The sequence below is a fragment of the Capra hircus genome, chromosome 19, assembly GCF_001704415.2.
Source record: "Capra hircus breed San Clemente chromosome 19, ASM170441v1, whole genome shotgun sequence".
Classification (NCBI taxonomy): domain Eukaryota; kingdom Metazoa; phylum Chordata; class Mammalia; order Artiodactyla; family Bovidae; genus Capra; species Capra hircus.
The window spans coordinates 36,496,623-36,515,131 of record NC_030826.1 but is presented as its reverse complement, the minus strand read 5'-3'; the positions used below and the strand labels follow the sequence as shown (position 1 = coordinate 36,515,131).

Genomic DNA, 18,509 nt, shown 5'->3' with positions numbered 1-18,509 from the left:
AGACCCCTCCTTCCAACCAATCCGCCGCTTGATCTTCCCCTACCAGAGGATGATTGGTTAGTATGCCTAGCGATCCAACTCCAAGACCCCACCTCCATCCCACCACCGCCTGCTGCCCCACGTCCGAGAGTTCGCTTATTGGTCCTTCCGGAAGAGGGCTGGTTCTCCGGTACCGCCAATGACAAGATGCAGAAAAGGGGAGCGTCACACCCAGTCCCAGGTAGTATGCAAATACGATGCCACGTGACGTCAGGCAAAGTGGGGGCGGGGCCGGGGCCGAGGCCGGGTGTAAGATGGAATAAAGCAGTAGTGAAATCATCGTGGGGAGCTGAGAGGAGTGTCAAACTTTCAGCAGTTGAGTCCCGGTAAGTATGAAGAAAGCACTAACTTCAAAAAGCATTACTTTTGGTTTAACCTAAAAACATTAGTTTTAAATCCTCATAAGATCCCAATGTTGCTTGCAAGCTCTAAAGTAAGTTTCTACAAATTAATGAAGTTTGCATAATATTTGCATGCGATTTACATTATATCCGTAACTTAATAGCTACTGTGCCTCATGTGGCACCACATTTGTCTTTCTTCACATATCCAAGTCCTTACTTGGTGTTGGTCCAACCTAAAAACGCAGCTGCTAGCTTGTAAATTAAACGGAGACTGAAAAGGAGCAGAGTTGTCCATTCCAAGACTGTTCAGCAGAGTGGAAGGAACAAAGTAACTGAGAAAGTAGAGCAAATCTACATAGTGACTCCATAACCAAATCCTGGTCTTCCCAGCTCAATGCTCTCTGACCTACAAGTCAAAATGAACCCGAATGGGCCACAAAGAGAATGCACGCCGTTGTGAAAATCACATGCTATAATATATACATGCGACGTTTGAGGGGAAAAAGCACTTAATTACTGCTTAAAATTATTCTCTTCAAAAGAAAAAAGTTATTACTCTTGGTATTCATTAACCATTTTGTTCTCTTATGTAGAAAAAGTGAAAGGCAATCAATCCTAGATTGTCTGTGATAAGGGACCATCTAAATAATTAGATAATTCCCTCCAGATTTATATTTAGCCATGATATCTATTTTTGATCTTGCTACAGATTTATCTTTCTATTTCTGTTTTTTCCCAGTTTAATGTTAAAATGAAAGTATTCCCTGAAGCCATACTATTAATAACCAGAAAAAAGGAGGTAATCTGGAAGCATGCTGCAAGGCAATGAGAGGTCATTTTTGGGATTAAATATTGAAAGCAGATAATACCCAAAGTGGAAATTTAAGAGTTGGATGAATATTAAAATCAGCCTATGTACAGAAAACAAATTGAGGATACGGAACACCCTAAAGAAAAATTTTTTTTGCAAAGAGTATATTCTTGCAGATTTGTAGAATGTACTTTAAGATGATATTTGAAATCTGTTTTACTGACAGGGAGATGTTGCACTCCTTTTCTATGAAGTGGACAACTTTACCAAAGGCAGATAGGAATGAACAATAATTGATGAACTGATAAAAATTTAGTCCTAATAAATAACTCAATTTTTAAAAAATCTTACAATTTATAACATTCCAATTAGTTCAAAGTCTTCATATATGTTTTTTTAATCCCCATGAAAATCTAGAAAAAGGAAACCATGATTTTTATTATGGTGCAGGTAGAGAAACTGAGATCCAAAAAGGTGACTCTTTTTGATTCTTGACTCAGATCTCTATCAGATCTTAATGGACTACACTGCCTCATTGTGGCACACTTCATTAATAAAATCAGTAATAGTAGCAGCTAACATTCACAGAATTTCTTTCTCCATGACAGGTATATCCTAAGCACCATCCATACATTGCCTCATTTAATTCTCATGAGCATACCTGTGAGATGGGTATTATCTCCTCTTCATGGAGGCTTCAGAAAGAAGCAAGATTGCTTACTGCCCAAGGTTACTCAGGCAGCCTGACTCCAGAGATGAACTCCTAATCTCTGTTATTATAAAACTTTCTTATAAACAAAGAAGGATTACTATTTACATTTTACATAAAGAGTCTCCAAAGATACAGTTTGGCTGAGATGTTAAAATTAACGCTTGTCTCGTACTTCATAGCTTTCACATACACCATCTCATTTAATTTTCACAAGTGCATAATAGGTAGACTATTATATGTACAATAGGTAGAAAATGAAAATATCATTGTCCCTATTTTACAGAAGGCTAAGTCTCAGAGGCTTAGATGACTTGCCTAAGATTGTCCACTTTGTAAATGGCAGACCCAGGACAAACACCTAGGTCTTTTGATTTCAGATTCAAGTATTTTCTCAACACACACTAAACTTCTAGACAATTAACTTGCCTGATAGCCAAAGTGTGGGCCAGTTGGCCTCTTAAAATCTGTTCTTACCTGACAACTTTGTCCATCTTAGGACACAACATGTAAATTCTTAGGCAGTCTTAGAAGATGATGTGTGATTTTCACTGGTTGGGCCATATGGTGTGTATTACAGGTAAAAGCCCGGAGTGAGGAATCTTGAAAAACTTTGGACAAATGACTTTCTTGCTCTGTGCCAGAATCAACTGTGCTTTATCAACCTGATAGAGTTGTTCTAAAGAGAAAATGGCATATTATTGGGCAGTGGCATTCTTCCCTTAGAGAGAAGAGGGCAGTCTCAAGGATATGGAGTTTAAATTTTATTTTAAAGCCAAAGTACCAAGAATAGAGGGCCTAGACAGCGGAAGAAGAGTTGATAGAGGTGGCACAGCTGAAGAACTGGATCTTCTGAATCCAGAGAGTCGTGTTCCTTCTTGATAAGCTGGCTAAAGACACTAAGGTGGCCCAGCTGGAGGAATGCGAAGGCAGGCATGCAGAGGAGATCCCTGTCCTCTCCTTACCCCAGGTATCATGCCCAAGCAGCTGTCTCTCATTCCCTTCTCTATCACTAGTTGCTTCTCCTGGCATGGACATGATGGGAGGATAAAGACTCATCTGAAGATCAACTCCTGTCTGTTTCCTCTAATTAAAGAAGCCAGGGCTTACGACTTCCCTGGTGGTCCAGTGGCTAAGACTCCATGCTCCCAATGCAGGGGGCCTGGGTTCAATCCCTGGCCAGGGAACTCGATCCTATATGCTGCAACTAAAGAACCTGCATGCCACAACCAAGACCCGACATAGCCAAATTAAAAAAAAAACATTTTTTTAAAAAAGAAGAAGCCAGGGTTTGGGGGAGACTGCGTGCTGCCAAGGGGAGATGTATTGCCTTAAAAGCATCTTCTAGCTTCAAGAAAACCTTTGTCATTGTCCCTCTGTCATCTTTATCAACATGATTGTCACCAATTAATTTGCTTGTCACAAATTTATTGAAATGACCACTATGTGCCAGACACAAAGCTAGGCACTATGGAATGACAATAATATTCAGAGACATACTTCTTATTCTGGAGTTCATAACCCAGCAGCCTGGAAGCCTGGAAGCCGAAGTGGTCTAGAGGCTGTTCTGATTGAGACATGTTCTGGGTGCTGCTTTCAGGGAGGTCAGAGGCAGGCACTCAAAAACATCAAAAGTGGAGGATTACATACACTAAGTATATCAATAAATTGTTTTTCATCTATGGGAGAATTATTTTCCTCAGAAGGTTCCAACAGCAAATGCTCAGCCCCTTGATCCTAGCCTGCTCTTGGGATGTCCACAGCTGCCACAAATAAATGAGGACTCGAATTATTTTTCCTACAAGTGTGGGGTCAGAGGTATAGTCCTTCCCCAAGCAGTCCCTATAAGGCCTGGGGTCTTAAAAGCTGCAGATGTCTGAAGGGCTACCAAGGATGAAAGGCTTTGGAGATTTCTAGAAGATCAGAGGATCTATAGGATCCACTGGCTACTGAATTAAGAGAAAGTTGGGTTGTCATAGTCAAGAGAAGCTTTCCAGTTCTGAAGGTGCTGTCTGGCCCTACTTCTGGGGCACCTTGATCCTTCACTCTGTACATTTATGCCACAATTACCAACAAGAATGGAAATTCCAAATCACCATTTTATTCTCCAGAATCTGATACTCAGGAGCAATTGTTCAGCAAAGATTAGCAAAGTCTCGATATTCCTTGGTACCTGGGACTATCTCTGAACTTCCTGGTAAATGTATAAGTACTTACATCTTTGGCCCCTGGGTTCCAAAATAATAAAGGCAAAAAATAAAATGACGGAGAAACACAGTGTCTTTTTCTGACCTACCTCCTTCCCTCAGCCTCTGTCTGAAATGTCAGGCCTGGTTCCTCAGGGAACGAGATCCTGAGGAAATGGGGTCAGAGCTGAAGGAGCAGAGCAGCCTTAGAGGGATTGAGAAGGAGTGTTGAGGGAATGAATGAGGTTATGGGAACAGAGTAGGGAGGGGGGCTAGCCCTCAACATCTCTCCCACTCTGGGGGCCTCCCTTTCCCTGCATCCCTGCCCTAACTCCCAAGATAACTGTGGCCTGGATTTTGACCTTCGGTACTCTGTCTGACACACTTTGTCCCTTGCTGCAGCCCACCACTTTCTGTCTTCCGGTGGGTTATCTCACTTGTTCATTCTCCATCTCTCAGACTGGGTAATGTTCACTCCTTAACTCTTCTTTTCCTCTCAGTGGGAATCAACTTTTCTTGCTAAACTTCAACCTTTTAAAACTGAAGTTTCCTCATCCTTCACAATAAAGGATTTGTTACATGTTTTTAAAAAAAAAAAAAAGTCAAAGTGTTCGTTACTCAGTCTTGTCCAACTCTTTGTGATCCCCGTGGACAGTCCAGGGTCCTCTGGAACTCTCCAGGCAAAGGATACTGGATTGGGTAGCCATGCCCTTCTCCAGGGGATCTTCCTGACCCATAGGTAAAGGGTAAATGTGACATCAAAATGGGTAAATGAGACATCGAAATTTTGGTATACAGGACCTAGTGACACTCCATGAAAAACACAGAGAGCCATTAGAGACTGGGTATGATCAGTCTAGTCCCTTCATTTTACAAATGGAGAAGTGGGTGTCAGGACAAGGCAAGGACTGGGTAGACGTCAGTTGGCAAATAAGAGGCAGGACAGAAGACCAGGGCTCCTGCATCCTGGTCAGTGTTGCCTCAAAACATAAATAACTTCCAAAAGAATTTATAGAGAATGCTGCTGCTAAGTCACTTCAGTCGTGTCCGATTCTGTGTGACCCGATAGACGGCAGCTCACAAGTCTCCCCCGTCCCTGGGATTCTCCAGGCAAGAACACTGGAGTGGGTTTCCATTTCCTTCTCCAATGCATGAAAGTGAAAAGTGAAAGGGAAGTCGCTCAGTCGTGTCCAACGCTTCGTGACTCCATGGACTGCAGCCTACCAGGCTCCTCCGCCCATGGGATTTTCCAGGCAAGAGTACTGGAGTGGGGTGCCATCGCCTTCTCCGTTTATAGAGAATACTATTCAGCAATAAAAGGGAATAAATTACTGATATATTCTACAATGTGGATGGACCTTAAAAACAATATGCTAAGTAAAAGGAGCCAGATACAAAAGACCACATATTATATGATTCCATTTATGTGAACTATCTAGAAAAGGCAAATTTATAGAGAAAGCAGATCAGAGGTTGCCTCCAGCTGAGAGTAGAAGCAGGGATTATCTGCAAACAGAACAGTGGAACTTTTTGGGGTGATAGAAATGATCTAAAACTGGAATATGCTGATAGTTGCACAACTCTATAAACTTTAAAAAATCATAGAATTATACATGTATAATAAGTGAATTTTATGGTATATAATTTATGCCTCAATCAAGCTGCTTTTAAAAAAAGATTTAGATATGTTTATGGATGAGAGATCTCTGATGTGTGTCAGACCCTGCTAATCTTTTAAGGGAACATTTCATGAAAAAGATATACCTACCCCTATGATATCCATATGCCAGCAAATTTGGAAGACTCAGCAGTAGCCACAGGACTGGAAAAGATCAGTTTTCATTCCAATCCCAAAGAAAGGCAATGCCAAAGAATGCTCAAGCTACCGCACAATTGCACTCATCTCACATGCTAGTAAAGTAATGCTCAAAATTCTCCAAGCCAGGCTTCAGCAATACGTGAACCATGAACTTCCAGATGTTCAAACTGGTTTTAGAAAAGGCAGAGGAACCAGAGATCAAATTGCCCACATCCACTGGATTATCGAAAAAGCAAGAGAGTTCCAGAAAAACATCTATTTCTGCTTTATTGACTATGCCAAAATCTTTGACTATGTGGATCACAATAAACTGTGGAAAATTCTGAAAAAGATGGGAATACCACACCACCTGACCTGCCTTTTGAGAAACCTTTATGCAGGTCAGGAAGCAACAGTTAGAAGTGGACATGGAACAACAGTCTGGTTCCAAATAGGAAAAGGAGTACGTCAAGACTGTATATTGTCACCCTACTTATTTAACTTATATACGTAGAGTACATCATGAGAAATGCTGGGCTGGAAGAAGCACAAGCTGGAGTCAAGATTGCCAGGAGAAATATCAATAACCTCAGATATGCAGATGACAGCACCCTTTTGGCAGAAAGTGTAGAGGAACAAAAGAGCCTCTTGATGAAAGTGAAAGAGGAGAGTGAAAACGTTGGCTTAAAGCTCAACATTCAGAAAACAAAGATCATGGCATCTGGTCCCATCACTACATGGGAAATAGATGGGGAAACAGTGGAAACAGGGTCAGACTTTATTTTTTGGGGCTCCAAAATCACTGCAGATGGTGACTGCAGCCATGAAATTAAAAGATGCTTACTCCTTGGAAGGAAAGTTATGACCAACCTAGATAGCATATTCAAAAGCAGAGATACTACTTTGCCAACAAAGGTCCATCTAGTCAAGGCTATGGTTTTTCCAATGGTCACATATGGATGTGAGAGTTGGACTGTGAAGAAAGCTGGGCGCCGAAGAATTGATGCTTTTGAACTGTGGTGTTGGAGAAGACTCTTGAGAGTCCCTTGGACTGCAAGGAGATCCAACCAGTCCATCCTAAAGGAGACCAGTCCTGGGTGTTCATTGGAAGGACTGATGCTGAGGCTGAGATTCGAAAACTTTGGCCACTTCATGCAAAGAGTTGACTCATTGTAAAAGACCCTGATGCTGGGAGGGATTGGGGGCAGGAGGAGAAGGGGACGACAGAGGATGAGATGGCTGGATGGCATCACCAACTCGATGCACATGAGTTTGGGTGAACTCCGGGAGTTGGTGATGGACAGGGAGGCCTGGCGTGCTGCGATTCATGGGGTCACAAAGAGTCGGACACGACTGAATGACTGAACTGAACTGATGATATCCATAAAAGGTCACTGTGAGACACAAAAGGTTTGGTTCTTTGACTTATGAAATACCCAGGTTAGCATTCTTCCTAAGTGTCCTCCTCACTAGAATATGTAAGTTTCTCGAGGAGAACAGACATGTCTTGGTCCTCAGTCTAATGACTACACCTAGCACTATGACCAGCATGCAGATATTGCTTCACAAAAAGCAAATTAAAATAAACTTCAGTTCTGCAGTGTCATGTGATTATAGGTACCTTGAGGGACCATCTTCTTTCTAGAGCAGCACCTTGGTGGGAACAGTTTGCATCCCCCACACATGACTCTCCAAGGTCCTTTAGAGATCAGTCTCTGGAGAGGAAATGCTGGTTGTGTATATCCCTAGAAGACTGTGTATAAACCAAAAGGCCTATTCATTTCACACCACTTTAGACTTTTCTCTTCCCCACCATTGTTCCCATTTACCTTATCCAGGTCAGCCTCAAAAATACAATGATCCCTGGGCAAATAAGCTACAATACTCTAAACATTCTTCATCTAATTTCACATCTAATCCTCTTCCTTACCCTCATACCATGTACCAAATGAAGAATCGAGTACCATAAAATCCAGTTCAAAGATACTATAAATCTAACAGGAGAGACAAGTGATGTGAAAGTTGAGCTGTAGTTTGATTTCCTTCAGACCTAGGACATAGGCTCAGAAATTATTTTCAGAGCCAAGAATATTATCTAAAGGGCTTTTGTAATAGATAACTGTAAAATATCACCACAGATGTGTCCATAGTTTTATCTTCTGTGCTTTGGAGATGATATTCCCCCTCAGTTCAGTTCAGTCGCTCAGTAATGTCTGACTCTTTGCAACCTCATGGACTGCAGCAGACCAGGCTTCCCTGTCTACTGTCTTCATCATCAACTTCAACTTCCAATCAGACCTCACTTCCTGCAAGCATTCCTCAGCTAATCCTGTGAGGCAGTAATGATGCCTCCAGGACTTAGGTGTTTGGCCCATTATTTTGTGCTAGCTTATGAGTAGCTTCATAATTCCTCTTCTGTCATTTTATATGTTTGTCCTTTCTCGCCAATTTTTAATTAATTAACTTATTTACTTTTGGTTGTGCTGGATCTTTGTTGTTTCGCACAAGCTTTAGTTGCTCTGGGTTGCGGCGAGCTGGGGCTCCTTTGCATTGTGGAGCATGCATCTCACTGTGGTGGCTTTTCATTGTGGAGCACAGGCTCAAGGCCTGCGGGCTTCAGTAGTAGCAGCATGTGGGCTTGGTAGTTGCGGCTAGAAGTCCCTAGACCCCAGGCTAGTTGTGGCACACGGGCTTAGCTGCCCCGAGGCATGTGGAATCTTCCCCCACCAGGAATCGAACCCATATCCCTTACACTGGCAAGCGGATTCTTATCCACTGAGCCACCAAGGAAGTCCCCTTTCTCCCCAGTTCCAAGCAAAGGAACACATTTGCTCTGTTATTTCTTGTCAGTTACTAGGGCATGCCACTGCATCTGGCAATGTTGTGGCAAAGTTGATTATTTAAGTATTCGTTTTTCCAACTGTTTATGATCACTCCTGAAGGTTGATGCTAAAAGTCCTTCAGACTAAAAGCAGGGAAGGGTTCAGGTTCTGTGAAGTCTAAGGCTTATACTACTTGAGGTTTCCTCAAGTTAAATAGTAAAATAATTATAGAATTAGGGATAAGGACTTGGAAGGGTTCTGTGCAAGTGAGGGGCTCTGACTCTTGAGTTTCATGAGCTTCATGGTAAATCTGTTTCTTACTGAAAAATGAAGTTATATCTCATCCAACTCTTAAGCCCTGATTGATTAGGTGCCTGTTCCTGGCTTTTCCTGTGGGTATCCTGTACACAGCAGATCTTTTCCACAAGATGCTCCTCACTCAATAAAATGGCCTTAGCAGCCAAGTCTCTCTATCTAGTGAAAAAGCCCCAAAAGACTGTACTGACACTCCCCACACTTAGTAACTTGGTATCACTTAGAATAATGCTTCTTTCAGAACAGGTGATTTCTTGCTGTGCATGGTGGAGGGGGAGGTCCTTGTACCCAATTCTTCCTGGAAGACCCTGATGGCTATAAGCTCAAGGGGTGGTGTTGTGCAGCAGAAGGCCCTGGAATGTTCCAGTACATTCCACCAGTGGCCTTTGTAACCCCTGCTTCCATTCAACTTAGGCAAAGGCTTGGTAATCTACAAAATAGTGTGTATTTAGCTTGGTCTTGCTTCTTCCATGACAGTCTGATAGCATCACAGAAGTTGGTACCTTCCCTGGAAGTCCCACCCAGAAGCTCCATCCAATTCTCTGATCTACTGGTGTTTGCCTAGAATGTCAAGCCAGGGTTTAGATCTCAACCCTGTCAATTTTTTGGCTATATACACCAAATTTTGATTTTTTCCCCAAATAGGTTAGAAATCCTGGGATCTCTGAATCAGTGGTGAGTCTGTGTTCCTCAGAATGCCCATGAAGCTTGTGCCACATGAGGAGACACTAACATCAAGGCCCCAGGAAGAAAGCAATATACTCAGGATGCTATAGGCCGTGTGCCCTGGCCAAAAGGCATAGAAGAATACCACTTCTACTTACTGGGAGTGTCCTATAGGCTAAGTAATTTGCCCATGTAATATTATTTAACTCTTAGTCACAGTTATTATATCCTATAAGTAGACATAACTATCCCCCGTTCACAGGTAGAAAACTGAGGCTCAGAAAGGTTAAGAAATGTATTGAAGTTTATGCAGCTAGAGAAGACAGGTCCATCTGCTTTCAAAGACTATGTCTATAACTACTACGGAGGGGATCAAAGGACTAAGTCAGAGGGATGCAGACCCAGAGGTCCACTCCTTATCCAGAAATTGAAGGTCAGAGTTAGGAAGACAGTCCAGATCGGTCATGGTATAATCCACTTCCCTGCCTCCCTGTCACTTCGCTGGGTCCTAAACTCCCTAGAACTCTGACTTTGTTTATATTGCAGAGAAGCAATGCTCAGAAATTATGGAGGTGAATCTGGCAGGTTCCAGCTGTTCTTGGTGAGGGAGTTGGAACATTTTTTGGAACTTCTTGACAAAAGCATGTCTCTCGTTCAGTGGACTAAATGCACTTCCTTTCTCCAAGTTTTTCCTACCTTAGAGAAAGAGAGAGAGATGGGGAAGCTGGGGGATTTCCATTAAGGAGAAACCAGAGACGATCAAAGGAGGAGGAGAGTGGTGCTGCCCTTTAAGAAAGCCTGCCAGAGCTCTGGAACTGGGACTCTTAAGAAACTTCTGTAATGTGCCAAGTAAAGTGAGAAAGCTCTTCGTGGGGTCAAAAGAGAAGCTACAAGAGGAGGCCCCACGGAAGACTTGGCAGAAGAGAGTGGGAAGGAGGTAAGAATCTATCCAGGACCAAAAGTGTGTTTTAATTCTGAACCCACCAAAACCAAAAAAGAAAAGAAAAGGACTCATGCCTTGACTCCCTACTTCTGGGGTGGGGCAGCCAAATAAGGGGAACTCTTGCTGGACTGTGCTCTCCATTTTGACAGAAAACACTGGCTGCGCTGGCTGCCCAGCCTGCCAGAGCACTGCTGGAAAGAGCCACCAACTGCTGCGTTTGGTTGATAAATGATGGGCACCCCTGCCTGCTGCCCAATCTTCTTTTCTCCTTGCTTAGTTTGCAGCCTTTTGCCTGCTGGGGAGCCCCAGAGTAGGGGTGGGGAGAGAAGGGTCCTCTAGACAATATTAATACTCAGTGATTTATAGACTGCTGTAAGGGGAGGGGGGAAGTCAGAGGCGACAAGCCCCTGGGACTAGTTTCCATGACACATCAGCATACCACTGACAAGAGTCAAATTATTTTTGTGTTGCCTACGCCTTCAGGCTCGTCTTTGAAAGACACAGCCCTTACCCTGCTGGTACCAGGTAGGATGAGACCAGCAGAGCTGGCTGGAACAAGGCTAATGAACATACAACCAAGTCCTCAACCTTTACTTTAAGCCCCACACTGCTGGGAGAGGGAAGAAATAAGTGAGATCGAGTAGCTCAATAGCTGTTTTTGGAGGATTTATTTTTTTAATGTGCAAGAATTCTTTTGAACCCTCCATGGCTCTAAGAAAAACTGTTTGAAATGTCCCCACTTAAGGGGCCTGAGGTTAAGTGCCAGGGATGGAAGGCTAAATGCCAGGGATGCTGCTTGCAAGGATTCTTGGGACCGGGGCTAATGGCCTCCCTGCTGTGGGCTCAGGAATACCAGCCCCAGTCTCTGGTTGCCCTGAGAGATGCAGCCATTTTTACTTCTGTTTGAAGGGCACCACCTTCTGGGTTTTTCCCTTCTTTGGTGAAAACCAGAGTAGAATATGCCCATGGAACCAACGGGGCATGTGCCCAAGAGTCTGGAGGGCACTGGAGATAACAGTGTGAGGCAGGGTGAGATCAATGCTTTATATAGCTTAGAGTTTGGTCCCTGCTGGTGGAGAGACGATGCATTTTGTGAGTGCATAGTAATTGCCCTTCATAAGGATGATCTCAAAAGGTCAAGGGATGGGCCTTGAATAGCCCTAATGTCCCTGAAACAGTCTATTGTATAGCTATTGTCCATACATGTAAAGGAGCCCTTCTTGACCCTATTCATACTTTTCTGGCTCTGAGATTTCCCAAGTGAAAAACTGTACTCTACTTTATCCCCAGTCCCACCTCTACCTCTTTTAAGCTTCAACAAAATAGTTCAACATACATTTCTTGAGCTCCTACTATGTGCCAATCATGCTAGGTGTTGGGGATATAGAGATAAATAACACACAGTCTCTTCTCTGGGGAGTCCATAGTCTAGTTTTCAAAAAATTTTCCTTTGCATTGATTTTGGGGATTTAGTAAATAAAACTGTACTTATCTCCTTTATAGTTTCACATGGATGGATCAGAGCCTTTGCCTCATAAGGTAACTTCCACTTTCCTCTTGACCAATTTAAAAGTTTCTTTGGACTCTGATATGTCTTAGGAATTGAGTGACTATAATTAGATACTATACAGACACATCTACAAATGTTATATGCATGCGGGTACAAGAGTAATTTTATGTTTTCTAACTTCTTTCATTTATTATTATTACTGCCATTTTTTCATACATCCGATAGTTACTAGGTGCCTGTTAAGTACTATGTACCTTCCTAGGTGCTGAGAATGCAGTGGTAAGTAAAATGGACACTGCTTTATTTATTTATTTTTTTTTTTGGACACTGCTTTAATGAAACCTTTAGGGTATGCATCGGGAGGACAGAAGGCAAAGAATCTACATTAAACAGACATACAAATAGATATATAATTATAAACTGAGACAACTGGTATGAAGAAAAACGCAGGGTACTGTAACAGTGTAGAAATGAGGGCTTTGGTCTAATCTAGAAGCTTTGGGAAATAGTTCCCTGAGGAAATGACATTTGACTTTAGATCTGAAGGATTAGTAGAAAGAGGTGAAGAAGAGAATGAGGGAAGAAATTTCCAGTCAGAGTAAAGGGTATGTGCAAAGGTCCTGAGGTGGAAGGAACCAGGGCAGGAGGGTCAATGAGGTTAAAACACAGAGAATGAGGTTGTATGGGATGGGCTGGAGAATTAACCAGAGGGCAGATAATGCAGGGAAGGTCATGATGGTTGGACTAGGCCTTTTTGAAACCCTCTCTTTCCTTCTAGGCCTATCTTTGGAGAATGTAGTCAGGCCAGGTAAGAATTTCAGTTTTATCCTACAGAAGATTATGGAACCAAAGTCTTTATAGAATAGCTCATTTCCCTGGATTATTAATGCTACTTAGATTTGTCTTGAAAGAGAACAGTAATGACAGTCTGAACTATTAGGAACTTTCCCAGTTTCCTGGCAGGGTGTGGCTATATGTCTGGCTGGCCCTCTGAAGGCCCAAAGCTGAAGAACCAGCCCCAGCCTGGCAACCCTCAGGCAAGGGATGGCCCCTGTCAGTGTGGACAGAGGGGCAAGGGTGGAGGGTGGGTGGAGTGCTTTGCTTGAGGTATCTACTCCACAGTGACATTTGGAAGAGCCCCAAGACTATGGCTCTTGTTCCCTGATAAGTCTATCATATGCACACCCCCATTGAAATGGTCTTACCACCCTTCCTACAGCAGCTGTATGCCCCACCCCATCTGGGGAAGGCCTCTGGATAACAACTCTGACTCTGCCCAGAACCTGAGGTCTTGGCCTTCTGAGTTCAGGCTTTAGTACTGTCTGGAGCCATGTATATACATATTTCTGATAGTTTTCCAGAGTTATTAATGGAAGCCATGGGAGAATAGGGTCAAGATGGTTGGACTGGGCCTTTCTGAAGCCCTCTCTTTCCTTCTAAGCCTATCTTTGGAGAATATGCTCTGGTGTAGTGACATCTACCGGCAAGGCTAGGCAGGAAAGAAAATGACCAGATGCCCACTCATCTCCAGGTAATTTCCAGACTAGTAAGAAAATCATCCTTCACCCCTGAGATTGGGTTGGATCAGTAACCTCAGTTGGTTAGAGCAAGACTAAGTAGTCCAAGGTTGTGAGTCTGGACCATGTATGTGCTGACTTACCTTAAATAGAGAAATTATTTTCCTAGTTGTAGCTTGCATCCCTCACCCTGGCAGTTGATTCACATCTGGGGACAATTAGTCACAAGGGAGATTGACTAAGCATGTGTAAGTGACTCAGAGAAACCCATTCCTAGCCCCTATTCTGGGGAAAACATCTCCCAACAAATGAAATGACCCTCAGTTAACAAATGGTAGAATGCAGGATCATTTTGCATCCTCCTGAAGTTGACTGGTTTGTGAATTTTTTTTTCTTCTAGGACTCAATTTCTCCTAGGTAATCAGGAAAATAGTGTCTATAAGCCATCTTCAAAGTTTCTGTAGTGGGCAAGAGTGACTTCAGCTTTTCAAGTTACTCCTCAGTTCTTGCTGAGGAAAGACATAACCTGCTTCCTCGCTGCTTTTACCCATGTCATCTACACATTCTGTTCATAATCTCATTCTCTTTCTCAATAGCACGCATACTTGACAAAGACTTTACCACTAGAGGTAATAGAGAAGCCAGAGAGAGAGTGAGGAGAAACTACCAGAGAAATCATTATGAAGCAAATGTTCTCCTTTCTCCATAACATGGACTCCATAGCTGAATGTGGCTCAGACAAAGCCTCTGTCTCTCCGTCTTTCAATCAAACTTAAAAAGAAAATCATCAGGCCCTCAGTGGAGAAATGAGTAATGCACAGGATTCCATGGAAGAGGAAACAGGACTAGTAAATAAACACATGGAAGACTGAGGTCCATCCTAACTAGAAATAAAATGAAAAGCACATTTGAGGTGCAGTTTTCTTTTTTTTTTTTTTAACTAAACTTGCAAGATTTTATTAAGTGGTAACACTCAGTTCTGGGAACATCTTAAAATTGGTATCCTCCCACAAGGATGGTGACACTTTAAATTTGGACAAGTCTTTGGGGGAAAAAAAATCAAGCAATGTAGAAGAGGTAGAAATAAAAACAGGAGAGCTACAGATGCATGCAGACACTCACCGCATCATTATCTGACTTAAAAGAACCTCAATAATCCCAAACAGAGCACGTTATGTCACAGTGCACATTACAACATTACACAGCAATTACAATTATAATTACGAGGACTACAGAGAAACAAGGAGATATTAAGAATCTGTAAAAAATATGGAATTTCATGCAAGCAATGAGTGCATCTATGCAAAATGTGCACATATAATAAAATGTATGCATGTGGAGAAAAACTGGAAGGCAATACGCAAACAATAAAAATAGCTCTATAGCAACAGTGAGATTAAGATGTCTTATTTTTTCAAACATTTATTTAGTGTTATTATACTGGATTAATAACTTTTGAAAAGGTGGAGAGGGTTGGTGCAGGTGTATGTCATACTCCCCCCGCCCCTACTATTACACACTGGTCCTAAATCAACAGCTCTAGGAGGAAAAGACCTGTCTGTTTATTCACAGTGTACACTCAGCTCCTACCCAATGCATAGCACTTGTCAGATGCTCGATGAATATTAGTTGAATGAATAAATGAAAATAACTTCAGTCTAAAACGTCTCAACCCATGATCACTGAATACATTCCATCCTGGGAATAAAAAAGAATTTGGTTTTGCTGGAATTAAAACAAAGAAAAAAATGAAGGCCCATCCATAATGGCAATTCCCTGGTTTTCTTGATAAATAAATTTGGGCATAGAGAAACAGGGAGAGACAGTCTGTTAAAGCAAACCCAATTACCACCCAGGAACATATGTTGCCCTGAGGCCTCTGCTGCTATAACAACATTGTGTAACTATAACTACAGCCCTGGAGGGCTTTGCCCCTGTCAAATAAGGGAAAAGATGTCTTCATTGTATGAGGGCTTTGTGCTTAGATTGGCTTCCCTAGGGAGCTTGGATCAGAGAAGAGAGGTAGATAAGTGAAAGAAAGGGGGAAATGAAGGGCAGGAGTGGGGAAACTGCTACTCAGTCAGGATCAGTGTGATCTTTTTTTTCAATTTGAGCAATTTTCAAAATGTACTTATTTGACTGTTTAGTTTTGGTGGTTATTTATAACCCCAGCTGCAGAGGCGGGGAACAGTGCCTGAGCTTGCTGGGATCTGTCCAATACCTTCCCCCAGGGTAGCGCTGGAGGTGGGTGTGGACAAGGTGATCCAAGAACCAAATTAACAAGTGGCCAAGAAGGTAAGAGAAGTTCCTGGCCTTATCCAGCAAGAGTAAGAAAGAAGGAACCACAGATGATCTCACTGACTCTTTTTTTTTTTTCAATTAAAAAAAAACCATATATTTTCACTGATTCTATTTTTAAGGCAGCTGTAAATGAAAAGATTTTAATATGAATTATGGTCACATCAGCAAGTTCTGAGATTTTCACAGAGGGATAGGGACTAGGTCAATACTTTTACTCAGAAGTTATGAGACTGGCCTGGCTACACTAGCATTGTCTTTAAAAGGTCAAGGCATGCTTCCTCACCTTACAGGACAGTTATTATGCACACAGAAGAAACTGCTGTCCTTAACCACTACTGGTCAGAAAGAGGCTTAGAGGAGAAAGGACGACTGGTTCTGTGCAAGTCTTTCCTAACTAAGCCAACACCTGGCAGTGGCTATCCCATTTACCGAGCCCTTTTAGATGCCAGCAAGAAAGAAGCTAGAGACGATGAGGCCAGCCAGGCAAGCCTCCCGATCTCAAGGAACTCCTAGGCCTCTGAAACAAACAATGGACAACTATACTTTGTATTTGAAATATGGTATATACCATTTTACTGGCAAGGGGAACATCTGAAAGGAGATTGAGGGATCTTTTAGGAAGTTTCAAATATAACAGAGGAAAGGAGATACAGATATGAGGAAGAAAATTCACGGGAACATACATAAAGATTATCCCTGCTAACCCTGCCCTGTTTGGTTCCTCCTCCATTCTGGGTAAGGTTATTATTACGGCAGCGTTCTGACTGGTCTCTTTGCCACTCTGATCAGTCCCCCTCACAGCTTCCAGAAACAGATCTCTAAAGTGCAAGCCTAATCGTGGAACTCCTCTGCTTAAAATCCTTTAGAGATTCCCCCTCACCTTCGGCCCAGGCTCCTCAGTAGGACACTTAAATGGTTCCCCAAACCGTTCCTGCCTCTTCTTTATGTCAGCCACTCCAAATCTAGTCATGCTTTCAGCCACCCACACACGGGGCTGGCTCCACACCTCTGTGCTTTTGCACATGCTGTTTCCTTTGTAAGAAAGTCCTTCTTCCTTGTCTGCAGGGAAACTTATTCATCCTATGAAGTTCACCTCCTTCATGCATACGTTCCTAAAGCTTCCAGATAAAATCCATTTCCTCCTCTGTACCACTTTTGAACTTTGCTCATTTTCCTATTTTTCCATTACTGCTCTACAGTGTTTTGGAACAACAAGCTTACTGACCTAGGGAAACACGATGTTTTGTCTGTCTTGCTTTGACTCAATATCTAATATATAATGCCTGGGTAATCATTCTGTATCTTTTGAGTTAAGTGAAGCTCAATAGAAAAAAAGCAAACAACCCACTGAGACCATATAAAATTATAGTCACAAACATTAAGATGTTACAGCCATAACTAGGGTGTCTGGAATAACAACAGCCATTTAGTTAGTACTTACTCTATCAGGAATTGTACTAAGCTCTTTATAACAAACATTTCCTTTAATCTTTATAACAACTCTTAAAGTGGCTATTCGTATCTCCCCTTCACAGACGAGAAAACTGAGACCCAGGTATATTTTATAACTTGTCCAAGAGCAATGCAGACAGAAAGTGACAGAGCTGAAATTCAAATCTAAATCTGACATCAAAACCCTGTATTGGACACTAGAAGAGCTGATGAATAAAATACGTAGGAGTTCTTTTCCTATTGCTTGTTAGGCACAGAGTGAGGGAAACAGCGCATCTACCAAGATGTATAAGAAAAAGTACATATAAAGCAGCAAGTGCAGAGTAACAGACATCACTGTGCCCTAATACCTTAGAAAGAATAAGTCAGGAAAGGCCTTCGGAAGGAAGTAAGTATGAAAGAAGGCTGAGCGATGCATCAGGGCAGGAAGAAAACCCTGTATGAAAGTGTAGAGGCAAGAAGAACAGTGGAGCTACCTATGTGAAGTCTGGCAGATGGGACAGGCAGCAGGCAACTGGTAAAAGGTAACTGATGAAACCAACATCAGTTCCTGCTTCGAGTGATAACTGTGTCATGATGAAAATAACAAAGTAAAGATTATGTGTAGTTCAGAAAAAGAAAGGAAGACAGAAAAAGCTTTCAGGATTTCCCCCTCTCCATCCTAAACATACCTAGGTGTTTTTCATCTTTAGTACACACTTTTCTTACGATCACATTTCTATCCCACTGGTGTTAGTTTTTCCATCTTTTTGCTAGAGGGTATACTTTCTAAGGGCAAGAACCATGTCTAAATGAAACCATAAACTCTTTCAGTGCTGGCTGCAGTGTTTGAAAATTCAGTGTAAGTGATTAATTAATGTTGAACATCTGTAATGTTGGTGTTTGTATGATGAATAGTTAAGTCGGGATAAGATTTTACTCTAAGATACTAATTTCCAGGAAGGCATCCTTCACCATCTTTGAGTGCTATACATTCAGACTGTGAAACAGTAAACATATTATGGTTGACCAGGAAGAATTTACTGTAGGCTTCACAGGTGGCGCTAGTGGTAAGGAATCCATCTGCCAATGCAGGACACATCTGCCAATGCTGGAC

General features: G+C 42.2%; 1 long non-coding RNA gene across 5 annotated transcripts; it reads left to right on the top strand.

The window, feature by feature from the left end:
- LOC106503256 lies at positions 276-15,050 on the top strand. Of its 5 annotated transcripts, XR_001919730.1 has the most exons (7): positions 276-365; positions 10,377-10,627; positions 12,137-12,172; positions 12,922-12,951; positions 13,585-13,674; positions 14,061-14,077; positions 14,257-15,050. It is a non-coding gene; the product is annotated as an uncharacterized LOC106503256 (long non-coding RNA). The 5 variants fall into 5 exon arrangements; XR_001919732.1 differs by lacking the exon at positions 13,585-13,674; XR_001919731.1 differs by lacking the exon at positions 14,061-14,077.